Below are 13,778 nucleotides of genomic sequence, written 5' to 3'. Positions count from 1 at the left end.
GTGTAAATAGATTGCAGCCCACTCTTGTGCCAATCACTGAGTGTTGGCCAATCAAAGGCAGCCAACTGTTCAAACCCTATTCAACTGAGGTAAACTTTGAGCTGTAACCAAACCAGCTGTTTCTGTACCCGACTTCCATTTTCTGTCCATCACTTTCCTTTCTCTGTCCATCAATCTAACCACACAGAAGGGCAGGAGTCTCTCTGAACCTATTCTGATTGGAGATGCTGCCCAATTTGCAAATTGTTCTTTGCACAATTAAACTCTGTTCAATTTAATTTGGCTAAGATTTTTCTTTTAACATTGTTCTGCATTTTTAAAAAATAAAATTAAATCAAAGAGAATAAAAAAGCAAACCCTGAAATTGAATTCAAACAGAAACAATTAAAATCAATTGTATGTTGAATTGATAATGTAACCATAAAGAAAAAGTTAAATAGCATTCGAAGATAGTACTTTTGCTGTATATCCTTACTAGGACATATAACATATTAAGAAGAAATGCAAGAAAATCTTGAACATTACTAGTAGGTTTATTTTTGGTAGGATATTGGTGTTATGCTTCTGAAACCATTTTTTATTGGTTTGTTTGTTTGTTTGTTTTGAGATGTTGTTTCGCTCTGCCACCCAGGCTGGTGTGCAATGGTGTGATCTCGGCTCACTGCAACCTCCACCTCCCAGTTCAAGCGATTCTCCTGCCTCAGCATCCCAAATAGCTGGGATTACAGGCGCCCGTCCTCCTGCCCTGGTAGTTTTGTGTTTTTAGTGGAGATGGGGTTTAACCATGTTGGCCAGGCTGGTCTGGAACTCCTGACAAGTGATCCACCAACTTCAGCCTCCCAAAGTGCTGGGATTACAGGCATGAGCCATTGCGCCTGGCTGGAAACCACTTGTGTGAAAATCGTAAGATAGAGCAAATGAACAAATATATTGATAATCTCTGGAAGCATGATTTTCATTCTGGTTTATACAAAAATAGGAAATGACAGAAGCTAAGTAATAAACCCGTGGTGTTACATTTGAACACTCTCTTCACTGAAAGATCCCCAAAACAATAATATCCCAATAATAATGAAGCTAATAAACTTTAAAATCTATCGCCCTTCACTGAGGGACCACTTCTAAAGCCATATACTAATTTTATATTTGTAACTTTACGTTCCTTTTCTTAAAAAAAAAAAAAAAGTCCCAAAATTGTAGTAGCTTCATGCTCTACAAATCTGAATCTACCCCTTGCTATGAGACACTGAAACTGCCCAATGGGTTCATCTTGCCCATTGCCTAGGCAGAACTAATTATTGATCAAGACAGGGGAATTGCAAGAGAGCCAGCTAAATGAGTGACTGGAGATTTTTTGTTTGGTTGGTTTTTTGAGACAGGGTCTTATTCTGTCACCTAGGCTGGAGTGGAGTGGTGCAATCATGGCTCACTGCAGCCTCCACCTCTCAGGCTCAAGCATCCTCCTGCCTCAGCCTCCCACATAGCTGGGATTGCAGGCATGTGCCACCATGTCTGGCTAACTTTTTTTTTTGTAGCAGGGAGAGACAGGGTCTCACTGTGTTGCCCAGGCTGGTGTCAAACTCCTGGGCTCAAGCAATCCTCCTTCCTTAGCCTCCTCCCAAAGTGCTGAAATTATAGGTGTGAGCCACCATGCCCTACTCAAAGTTTTATTATTACACAAATCAGCCTCCCACCAAATTCCGAGGTTAGGGTTTTTCAAGAATAGTTTGGCAGGCAGGGGGCTAGGGAATTGGTGATGCTGATTGGTTGGAAATGCAATTATAGGGGTGTAGAAAATGGTCCTCATGAGCTGAGTCCACTTTGGGTGGGGGCCACAGAGGAGTTGCTGGTCTGGGTGGGGCCATCTGATCATCCTAAAAGCAAATGCCTGAAAAAACATCTCAAAAGGTCAATCTTAGGTTCTACAATAGTGATGTTATTTATGGGAGTAATTGGGGAAGTTGCAAATGTTGTGAGCTCCAGAGCAAATAGCTTTGGGAAGGGTTATTACCATTGAAATTATAAACTAAATTTCTCCCCAAGTTAGTCTGGTTCACACGCAGAAATGATCAAGGGCAGTTTGGAGATGAAAGGCAAGATGAAGTTGGTTAGGTCAGACCCCTTTCACTGTTATAATTTTCTCACTATTATGATTTTTGCAAAGGTGATTTAAACACTAGCAGCCAGATCTTGTTTCCTAAACACCATTCCCCATTCGAAGGAACCAGAGCTACTTGGAGAAGTGACTAGTTTTGTTAGCAGCTGCAAACCTGTACAGGTCTACAGCAACCTCAGTTCTTGCCTTCTCAGAAGAAAGAATTTGACCAAGGAGCATAGGGCAGAATGAAACACCAAGGCAAGTTTTAGAGCAGGAAGGAAAGTTCACTAACAAGTTTAGAGGGAACAAAAGGAAGTAAAGTACACCTGGAAGATGGCCAAGCCAGCAACTTGAGAGATTGAAGTGCACTGTTTGAGCTTTGACTTGGGGTCTTATACATTGGCATGCTTCTGGGGTCTTGCAATCCTTCTTCCCTGATTCTTCTTTGGGGTGGCTGTCCATAGGCGTAGTGGACTGCCAGCACTTGAAGGGGGCTGTATGCCCAGTGTGTTTACCAAAATTGTGCACATGCTCACTTGAGGGGTTTTTCCCTTACCAGTTGAGTGTTCCTAGAGGAAGGTCACATACCAGTTAAACTCTGCCATTTGCCTCTTAGTGTGCATGCTTGAGACCACTCAACCAACTCCTGAGATCCTATTGTGAAGCTGCTGATCACCAACTTTAAGTGTTTCTATCTATTGGGAGACTGCCTTTTCCTGATGCCAGCTGCAACCAATTATTATTTTAGAGAAGCAGTTTAATAACCACCTGACCATCACCTGATGGTTGTCTGACATTCTTGGTTGGGGGGCAGTAGGGGCTCTCCTGCCCTGCTTATGTGTTCCTGACTACCTACATAACAGTTTTAAGTCTAGAGCAGAGAAAGACTAAGATGAGCCTAGAACATATTTCTTATGCCAGAAAGCTAGAAAGCATTCAAACACACACACACACAGACACATTCACACACACACACATACACAGATATGCACCAATAAGGTAGCTTGAAGGAGGAACTGCTGACAAATTTGGGATAATTTGACCCTCAAAAGAAATAATGATAGTAATAGATTATAACTCCCTACCCACCAAATATCCATCAGTGCATAGTGATGCTGAGAGAGAATGAGAGATCTTCTTTATGTCCACTAATAAATACAGATGAAATGATAAAATTTTAAAACCACCATTTTTGCAAGGCCTATATAATCTCTGTATAATATCTGATTCAGTCAAGGATCAGTAATGGGTACTAAAACTTCTGGATGAAAGGTTATTGGGGAATAGGATATTCACACAGTCTAGGATTAAAAGAGACAAAAGATATGTAGCAACCAAATGCAATGTATGACACTTAATTAGATTCTAGGTTACATAAAAGCTGTAATAAATGTTTGGGGGACATTTGGAGAAATTTAAATATGGACAGCATCTATGTGATATTATTAATTGATACTAATTCTCTCAGGTGTGATAATGGTACTGAGAATGATTTAAGAGTTCAACACTAAAGCTGCAGGGCTGAAATACTTTTTTTTTTTTTTTTTGAGACTGAGTCTTGCTCTGTTGCCCAGGCTGGAATGCAGTGGCACAATCTCGGCTTACTGCAACCTCCGCCTCCCTGGTTCAAGCAATTCTCCTGTCTCAGCCCCCTGAGTAGCCAGGACTACAGGCACACACCACCACGCCCCGCTAATTTTTCTATGTTTAGTAGAGACGGGTTCCACCATATTGGTCAGGATGGTCTTGAACACCTGACCTTAGGTGATCCACCTGCTTCGGCCTCCTAAACTGCTGGGGCTGAATATCTTGATGTCTGAAACTGACTTCCAAATGTCTCAGTAAATAATTGATTAATCTAGCTGAAGGATCTTTGGGAGCTCATGAAAATATTCTTACTTTTTTTCCGTAGGTTTGAATTTAAAAAAAAAAAAAAACTGAGGAAACAAAAATCTTTTACTTCTTCAAATCAATGAATCCATTAACTTACTAAATAATCTTTCATAACTATTTGTGTGGTTTCTCCTTAACAAGGAGCCTCTGTCTCCAGGCTCACAACTATTAAGTGTAACCAAGTAAAAGAAGACTAACACTGGTTGGGCACAACCTGTAATCCCAGCACTTTGAGAGGCTAAGGCAGGAGGATTGCTTGAACCCAGGAGTCCACGACCAGCCTGGGCAACACAGTGAGACCCTGTCTCTGCCAAAAAAAAAAAAAAAAAAAAAAAAAATTAGCCAAGTATGGTGGCACCCACCTGTGGTCCCAGCTACTTGGGAGGCTGAGATAGAAGAATCACTTGAGTCTGTGAGGTGGAGGTTGCAGTGAATTCTTGAGCCCAGGAGACGGAGGTTGCAGTGAGCTGTGATCATGCCACTGCACTTCAGCCTGGGTGAGAGAGTGAGACCCTGTCTCAAACAAAAAACAAAAACAAAAAGACTAACACTAACCAAATAACTCAGAAATGCGGACCCATGATATGGTCATCATCTCCACCTCATTCTTTTTTTGGTCGGTGGAGATGTGTGTTTTTTTTTCACTTCACTTTTGAACTGGTTAGATCCAATTTAAGCTCCCTTAAGGAACAAAATGTGCCGAAGTCCACTCTCCTCTTCAATGACACTGTGTGTCATAATAAAGCAGCACTTGTAAATTACAAATCTAGCCATAAAAATATTTAATTAACACAGTAACATATTAAGGAAATATCAGAGTATAAGTTCATATTGTTTTATTATGGCATGTATACAGACTCTCCCTGAGATGCACATTTTTCCAGGTATTCTTTTTATTTATTTATTTATTTATTCATTTATTTATTTATTTATTTATTGAGACAGAGTCTTGCTCTCTCGGCCAGGCTGGAGTGCTGGAGTGCACCCTGTTGGCTCACTGCAACCTCTGTCTCCTGGGCTCAAGCAATTTTCCTGCCTCAGCCTCCCGAATAGCTGGAATTACAGGCATGTGCCACCACGCCCGGCTAATTTTTGTATTTTTAGCAGAGATGGGGTTTCTCCATGTTGGCCAGGCTGGTCTGAAACTCCTGACCTCAGGCAATCTGCCTGCATCGGCCTCCCAAAGTGCTGGGATTACAGGCGTGAGCCACTGCACCCAGCCCCCAGGTATTATTTTTAAAAACTCTAAATATGAGCCAAAGTAGCTATTATCATCTGATTTTTACCAAGCACGAAACGTAGATGAGCAAGGTTCCCCAATCCCCTAGAGAGGCAAGCCAGATGGTCAGGGACATAGCACCAGTCTGCAGAGTCCCAAGTCCAAGGTGCTCTCCAATTTCTGCCCAGCTTCCTTTATTCATTGAGTCCTGTGATTTGTACAACCAGGACGTATTACCCACAAGAATGTCTTATCACTTGATATCTTGTGGAGATTGTTGACTTTATGGAGCTGATACTATATGGGGTTTCGATTTCTTTATTTTCTTATTCCTAAGGTTATCCTATGGTTAGGCTTGCATAATGCAATCTCCCAAAGAGGAATTTGAGACTCAAAAGGGTTAAAGGACTTTCTCAGGTGACCAAGTTTTCATGCCAAGATGAGGATTCTCAGACCAAAATTGAAAGGATAACTTCAATAAATCTCTTCTCCAGTCACCTCTCCAATGATAGCTTTCGGAAACTAGAGCCAAAGATTTCTTTGTTGTCTATTCTCAGAAAAGAACATATTGCTAAAACTCAATTTCTACATTTTTGTTTTGTTTAATTTTATACAGTTTTCTAATCGAAATTTATCTACACCCTATTTTGTAGTGTTTCACATCTTATTTGTGCATATTACAAAAGTAGGTAAAGTGTGAAAGAGAAAAAGGAAGCATCAAGACTATTTGAAAGGAAATACGCTTGTATAAACATCAGATCAGTGTTGAAAAGTCCAGATAATTCATGCTAAAGTAATTCAGCTGTTAAAGAATTTCGTAGTTCCTTGGCCTAGAATGAATAAGTCAATGTCATTCTATTGCTGTCAACTCTTTGAAATATAACCACAGAGCGATATTAGGGGTGTGACGGCATTCTGTCATCAGCTCTTGTAAGGTTTATCTATTCCTTTCTGTCTTCTAGAACAGGAAGGTTTGTTCCTTTTTTTTTTTTTTTTTTTTTTTGAGACAGAGTTTCATTCTGTTGCCCAGGCTGGAGTATAGTGGCACAATCTCAGCTCACCACAACCCCTGCCTCCTGGGTTCAAGCAATTTTCCTGCTTCAGCCTCCTGAGTAGCTGGGACTACAGGCATGGACCACCACACCTAGCTAATTTTTGTATTTTTAGTAGAGATGGGGTTTCACCACATTGGCTTTGAACTCCTGACCTCAGGTGATCCGCCTGCCTTGGCCTCTAAAAGTGCTGTGGTTACAGGTGTGAGCCACCGTGCCCCTGGCTGAACAGTTTGTTCTATTAAAAGCAGTACCCATATCCCCGTCTCACCACCGAGGAAGGTGTGATTTACCCTCATTCCAAGAAGTTCTGACCTGGATGCCACCATTTCATTACTGAAAGCTTGCTGCACTAGCCCTATGTGCCTAGCAAAACCTTGCACTCTTGCTGAACATATACTATTTTATCCCTTATAGCCTCCATTGCCAGCTCCATTCACTCTTCTTCATTGTTGCCAACAGCATACTAACATGTTCTGGAATTTCTTCTCATTAGAAGGAAACTTTCTTCCTGAATTTACATTTTCCATTTGCTACCCACCTATGCTCTCTGGAATTCCTTTGGTCCTTCTTTCTATACTCAACTGTATTATGTGTTAGTTAGGGGTCTCCAAAACCATGTATATGTACTGAGGGAGAAAATGAGATTTATTATTAAAAATGGCTCACTTCATTATGAAGCCTGACAAGTCCCAAGATCTTCAGAGTGAGTAGGCGAGCTGGAGGCTAGAGACCCAGGAGAGCTGATGGTGTAGTTTCAGTCCAGAGCCCAGCAGGCTCAAGACCCCAGGTAAAGCCGTTGTTTCAGTTTGAATCCTAGAGTCGGAAAAAGCCAATGCCCTATCCCAAAGACAATCAGGCAGAAGGAAGTTTCCCTTACTTCAAAGAGGGTCAGCTTTTTTTTTTTCTATTCAGGCTTTCACTGATTAGATGAGGCCCAGCTCCTTAGGGAGACAGTCTGCCTTAGTCCATCTGCTGGTTGAAATGTTAATGTCCTCCAAAAACACCCTCATGTAAACATCCAGAATACTGTTCTAGCAAATATCCGAGCACCTCATGGCCCAAATTGACACATACAATTAATCATCACACCAACCTTTAAATTTGGGGGTTTGGGGCTTTCTACTATAATCTCTCCTCTCTCTACACTCTCCTCCTAGGCTCTTCCATCAGTTCTTATGGAAGTAATCTACCTAGCTTAGACATCTATTCCAGAACTGTCCAAGTGCTAAGCATATATGTTACTTAAATTTTTGACTAGGTACACTTTAAAAACTAAAAAGGAAAGTGAAATTATACTTAATGATATATATTATTTAACATAATACATCAAAAATATCATTTCAACATTAGTCAATAAAAAAAAAATTAATGAACTCATGCTTGTAATCCCAGCACTTTGGGAGGCCGAGGCAGGCGGATTGCCTGAGCTCAGGAGTTCGAAACCAGCCTGGGCAACATGGCAAAACCCCGTCTCTATTAAAAATACAAAAAATTAGCTGGCCATGGTGGTGGGTGCCTGTAATCCCAGCAACTCGGGAGGCTGAGGCAGGAGAATCACTTGAACCCAGGAAATGAAGGTTGCAGTGAGCTGAGATCACGCCACTGCACTCCAGCCTGGGTGACAGAGTGAGACTCTGTCTCAAAAAAAATAAATAAAAATTAATGAGTGTTTCAGTTATCAATTTATTGTCTTTCACGTCTAATTTTACCCTGCATTACCAGCTCTGTGATAATGAAGCTTTAAGCATTTCTTTTTTGCAGCAAGCATAATGTTAAGCTTTCTTCAGTGGAAGGTCATTGCTGGAGAAAGGAACTTCTCTTCCTGGTTCCTGAATGCTGTGTTTTTTGTTTTATTCTTGTTCCTGCTGGGCTGCTCTCAGTAGCCACATGTGGCCATGTATGGAGACATCCAGGCACTCCGGCCTAGCAGCACACTCAGAGTATGCAGTCTCTCAGCAAGCTGACAACCCTAGTCCTAACCCAGTGACCACCTCACTGCCCCTCCCAAAACAAACCCCACATACTCCAGGCCTCATGCCACCCTATTGGCAAGCAGATGCCCCAACTCCCTCTGCATACCTGCCCACCAGCCTTAGTCTGCCTGCACCCCAAAGAGTGTTTCCCATGGCCTCCTGACATGGACACTGTCCACTCTAGGCTATGCATCTGTCAGCCAGAGTTGTTCCCAATGCTTTGAGTCCCTCTGCACACCTGTAGTCTTGCACACCAGTCTTAGCCCACCTGTACCCTGTTTCTTGCTTGTCTAGTAACTGTGGACCAGCTCAGACCTGGACAACCCAGTAAACTTCTCTGTCATCCTCTGGGTTGCAACCGTATCTTCTCCAGTGATCTGAATCCCTTTGGAACGGAGGCTGGCATCCAAGTTTGTCCCTCATTAGAAACTTCCTTAGCCTCGAGATATTGTTTAGAGTTATCTTTTACATCTTTATAGTTGCCCCATTATACTTAATAATTCTTTACAGTAAACTTTCCCTGTTCAAATTACTGTGTGATTTGTCTCCTGATTGGATCTTAACTGATACTATCATATATCTTTTACCTTCTTTGTTCTTACAAAGAGTTCCAAATCTGGTGTATATTTTATTCTGACAGCACATCTCAATTCAGGGTAGCCACATTGCAAGAGCTCAAAAGCCACATGAGGCTAGTGGCTACTATGCTGGCGGCACAGCTCTAGATCTACTGAATTGGATCCAATGACTTCAACTTAAATTGTTCACATGGAATTATGTACTTTTGCCCTGTCCCAACTTCCCTGTCACATTTCTATCTCATCCAATGGTACCACCATCCACCAGATGCACAAACCAGAAACTGCATAGTCACATTAATTTCTGATTTTCTCTTTTTCTCTTCACCTCTAAGTTTTGTCAGTTTTAGCTCCTAAGCAATCAGTTAATTTCACACACACAAAAAAACACTCCACTATACTATAAGCCTAAAACAAAATTCAAAAGATGTATAATTTTAAAACAATCTGTATGCCCTTTCTTCCTAATCAAATTTTTTCTGCTTCTAAAAAAGTATCAGGCTGGGCACGGTGGCTCATGCCTGTAATCCCAGCACTTTGGGAGGCCGAGGTGGGTGGATCACTTGCGGCTGGGCATTTGAGAACAGCCTGGGCAACATGGTGAAAGCCTTTCTCTAAAAAAAAAAAATACAAATATTGGTTGGGTGTGATGGCACAATCCTGTGGCCCCAGCTACTCACTGAGGCGCAAGGATCGCTTGAGCCCAGGAGATGGAGGCTTCAGTAAGCAGTGATCTCACCAGTGCACTCCAGCCTGGGCAGCAAAGCGAGCAAGATCCTGTCTCAAAAAAAAAAAAAGAAAAAAAATAAAGAGTGGCCAGGCGCGGTGGCTCACATCTGTAATCTCAGCACTTTGGGAGGCCCAGGCAAGTGGATTACCTGAGGTCAGGCATTCGACACCAGCCTGGCCAACAAGGTGAAACCCCGTCTCTACTAAAAATACAAAAATCAGCCTGGCGTGCTGGTACATGCCTGTAGTCCCGGTTACTCGGGAGGCTGAGGCAGGAGAATAGTTTGAACCCAGGAGGCGGAGGTTGCAGTAAGCTGAGATTGCACCACTGCACTCCAGACTGGGTGACAGAGCAAGAATCCGTCTCAAAAAAAAAAACAAAAAAACAAACAAAAAAACCCACCAAAAATGTATAAACAATTTGTGTTAATAAGAATATGGCGAAACAGGCATGTTCATACACTATTGGTAGAAATGTAGAATATATGATCTTTTGGAAAAAAATTGGTAATTTAAATCAAGAATTTTAAGTGTATTCATAACTTTAGATCTTATTGATAGACACGCTGCCTGAGAAAATATTAAGAGATTCTGTCAAAGATTATTCAAAAGGATGTTAATTACAGTGTATTTATAACAGAAAAAAGCTCTAGAAACAACAGAAGTGATAATGACAAGAAAAGGGTTGAAACAACTTATGTATATCAAAATGATATAATTTTTGAAAGACATTAAACGCCATATTTCCAAACTACTTATTAAAGTGTATATATATAGATATATAGATTATAAAATTGTATCTACACAGAAATTTTAATAAGCAATATAGTATATATGCCTAGAAAAAAAGATTGTAAAGAAATATATCAAAAAAGCTGGGTGCAGTGGCTCACACCTGTAATCTCAGCACTTTGGAAGGCCAAGGCAGGCGGATCACCCAAGGTCTGGAGTTCGAGACCAACCTGGCCAACATGAAGAAATTCCATCTCTACTAAAAATACAAAGTTAGTGGACATGGTGGTGCATGCCTGTAGTCCCAGCTACACAGGAGGCTGAGGCAGGAGAATCACTTGAACCTGGGAGGCGGAGGTTGCAGTGAGTCGAGATCGCACCACTGCACTCCAGCCTGGGCAACAGAGTGAGACTCTGCCTCAAAAATTAATAATAATAATAATTAAAGAAAGAAAGAATGGGTCGGGTGCAGTGGCTCATGCCTGTAATCTCAGCACTTTGGGAGGCCAAGGCATGCGGATCATGAGGTTAGGAGATCGAGACAATCCTGGCTAACATGGTGAAACCTGTCTCTACTAAAATACAAAAAAATTAGCCGGGCGTGGTGGCAGGCGCCTGTAGTCCCAGCTACTCTGGAGGCTGAGGCAGGAGAATGGCATGAACCCAGGAGGCGGAGCTTGCAGTGAGCCTAGATTGCGCCACTGCACTCCAGCCTGGGCAACAGAGCAACACTCCATCTCAAAAACAAAAACAAAAACAAAAACAAAAACAAAAAGAAAAGAAAAGAAAGAATGAATTAATGAAAGCAAAGTACTTGCAATGACCTGCAGAACCCTATGTGACCCCCTTCAGCCATGTGCTCTCTGTTCGTTAATCATGCCACACTCTCTCCTGCTCTTGGCCTTTCTGCCTGGAGCATCCTCCCCCTAAATATCTGCAAGACCCACTCCTTCACCTCTTTCAAGCATTCTCTCAGTTTTTGATTGTCTGCTTTGGTCTGCAGAAACTCTGAAAATAACACTTTCAACTGAAACACAAAATCATAGTTGAGACTTAGATAGCTGAGAGTTTACATTATCAGTTAAACTTGATAATTACAAAGCACTGCATCCTTTCATTTTTTGAAATTTAGTAGCACACTGCCTTCTTTGCCTTTGCCAACTTTCTGAGTTTTAAATATGCACCTGCTAAATATTTCACAGTTCCTCTAATTTTTAACCATTACTTGCATTTTAACCAAGTATCATAAAGAGTGAAAAAGTACGACGTATGCCCTTGGAATATTTTTATTGTGTTTGTGACATGTATTTGACCATTCTTAACCCTCGAATATTTCAAATGCAAGCCCTTCTTTGTGACTATAATTAGTTCAGGTTGAAGATCCCTAGGCATTTGGCCAGGAGATTATTCTAAATCAAATTTGCTTAATTAAATTAATAGTATATTTGTGGAGCACCTATCACATCCAAGAAGCAGTGCTACAGGAAGACAAAAAGTGTTCTAGGTATATCTTGGCCGTGCTAACAGTGATAGTGCTTTACAATAATTTTTAGTGTAGGGCTACAAACCCTTGCCTATTTTTACATTTCAGGAAGTTTTATTTCATTCAGCAAATGCTTCTTTCACACCTCCTATGTCACAGAAGTATGTATTCATAAAAGGAAATCCAAGTTGACTTTTTTTTTCTGGGCCCTGAAAAGAGCATGAGAGAAAAGCGTGCATAAAAGTAACATGGTATTTGAATACAGAAACCATACCATGAAAAGCTAAAGCCTGTGACTCACCTCTTGCAGCTTCATAGTAATCTACTGATGCGAGTCACTTTTCCTTCACTGCAAAGCATTAACCATCTCTTTTCATTAACTGGTTCTTACCCTCCAGATATTTCCAGGAATTTGACCTAGATAGAAAGGTGGTGGATCCTGTTTATTCTGCTGCATTTTCTTATATAGGCTGTGTCACAAATTTTCATTTATAGTCTAGAAATAAATGCTTCTGTCAATAGGGGGTTAAAAAAAGATTCCCTATTTCCACAGTCAATCATGAAAATGTTCATCTGAATGGTTCCTCATAAGAAATGTAGACTTCTTTTCCTTCTTTCCTTCCTTCCTTCCTTCCTTCCCTCCCTCCCTCCCTTCCTTCCTCTTTTTTCTTTCATTATTTTGAGGCAGGGTCTTGCTCTGTCACCCACGTTGGAGTGCAGTGACACAATCGTGGCTTGCTGCTGCCTCGACCTCCCAAGCTCAGCTTCCTCCCACCTCAGCTTCCTCAGGAGCTGAGACTACAGGTGCACACTACCATGTCCAACTAATTTTGTATTTTTGGTAGAAACAAGGTGTTGATATGTTGCCCAGGCTGGTCTCAAACTCCTGGGCTCAAGTGATCCTCCTGCCTTGGCCTCCAAAAGTGCTGGGATTATAGGCATGAGCCACTCTTCCTGGCCAAGAAATAAAAATTTCATTGGAAAGTAGCTCTAATATTTATTTGACCCATGAAGAAACTACACAGAAATGCAGACTGCATATAATTTTTATTGACTGTTTGTCATGCATTGGCTGCTCAGAGGAGCCATAGTGGGTGCACAGTCATCTAAGGATCTCTATCTGCTCGTTAGGCTTCATCACTTATTTCCTGAACCACTGCTCCCCTGCCTGCAACCATTCCTTCTTCTAAGCTACTTTCATGCAGCTAACAAAATTATTCCCTATAATAAGCAATCTCATGTGTGTTTTGGGGGGGTGGGGTGTGGAGAGGAGAACAAGTCCTTCACTGCCTATAGAATAAAATTTCAAACTCTGCTATCTGCTTGTCTGCCTCCCTCCCTCTCTCTCTTCCTTTCTCCTTCCTTCCTTCTTCAGTCTAAAAGACATTAGGTCTTATAAGGAGGAGAGAGTAGTGCTGGGATCTCTTTCTCCCCATCACCCAAAATAGTGTATACTAAATCTAATCATGAGGAAATAATAGAAAGAGAAACATTCTAAAACATTTCAAAAAATGATTGAACGGTTATTTTCAAAAGCATCAAGCCAGGAAAGCCAAGGAAAGATTGAGGTTCTATTCAGGTAAGAGGTACCTAAAGAGACATGACAACCTGATGCAACACTTTATCCTGAATAGGATTCTTTTGTTATAAAAGATGTTATTGGGATAACTGATGGAATCCGAATGACAATTATGGATTAGATAGCAGTAATGTGTCAGTATCCATTTTTTGAGTTTTGATGGCTGCATTGTGTTTATGAGGGAGAATATCCTTATTTTTTGGAAATACTAAAGTATTTTAAAATACTAAAGTGAAATGAACCCTTCCTGGTTAAGGCCCTTCATTAGTTTATCTTACAGTCTCATCTTCAATAGCATCTCCACAACCCCATCCTCCACCCATATTAGACCTTTCCCACAATCATAGCATGTCCATCTCTGGGTCTAGGGCTTGCTCATGTTATGCTGTATGTATATGTGTATGTACACAGATATATGTATATATCTTTTTTATTTTTA

This window comes from Pongo abelii, chromosome 7 (assembly GCF_028885655.2).
Source record: "Pongo abelii isolate AG06213 chromosome 7, NHGRI_mPonAbe1-v2.0_pri, whole genome shotgun sequence".
Classification (NCBI taxonomy): Eukaryota; Metazoa; Chordata; class Mammalia; order Primates; family Hominidae; genus Pongo; species Pongo abelii.
The sequence above is the reverse complement of the archived record's forward strand: the minus strand, read 5'-3'. Positions refer to the sequence as shown.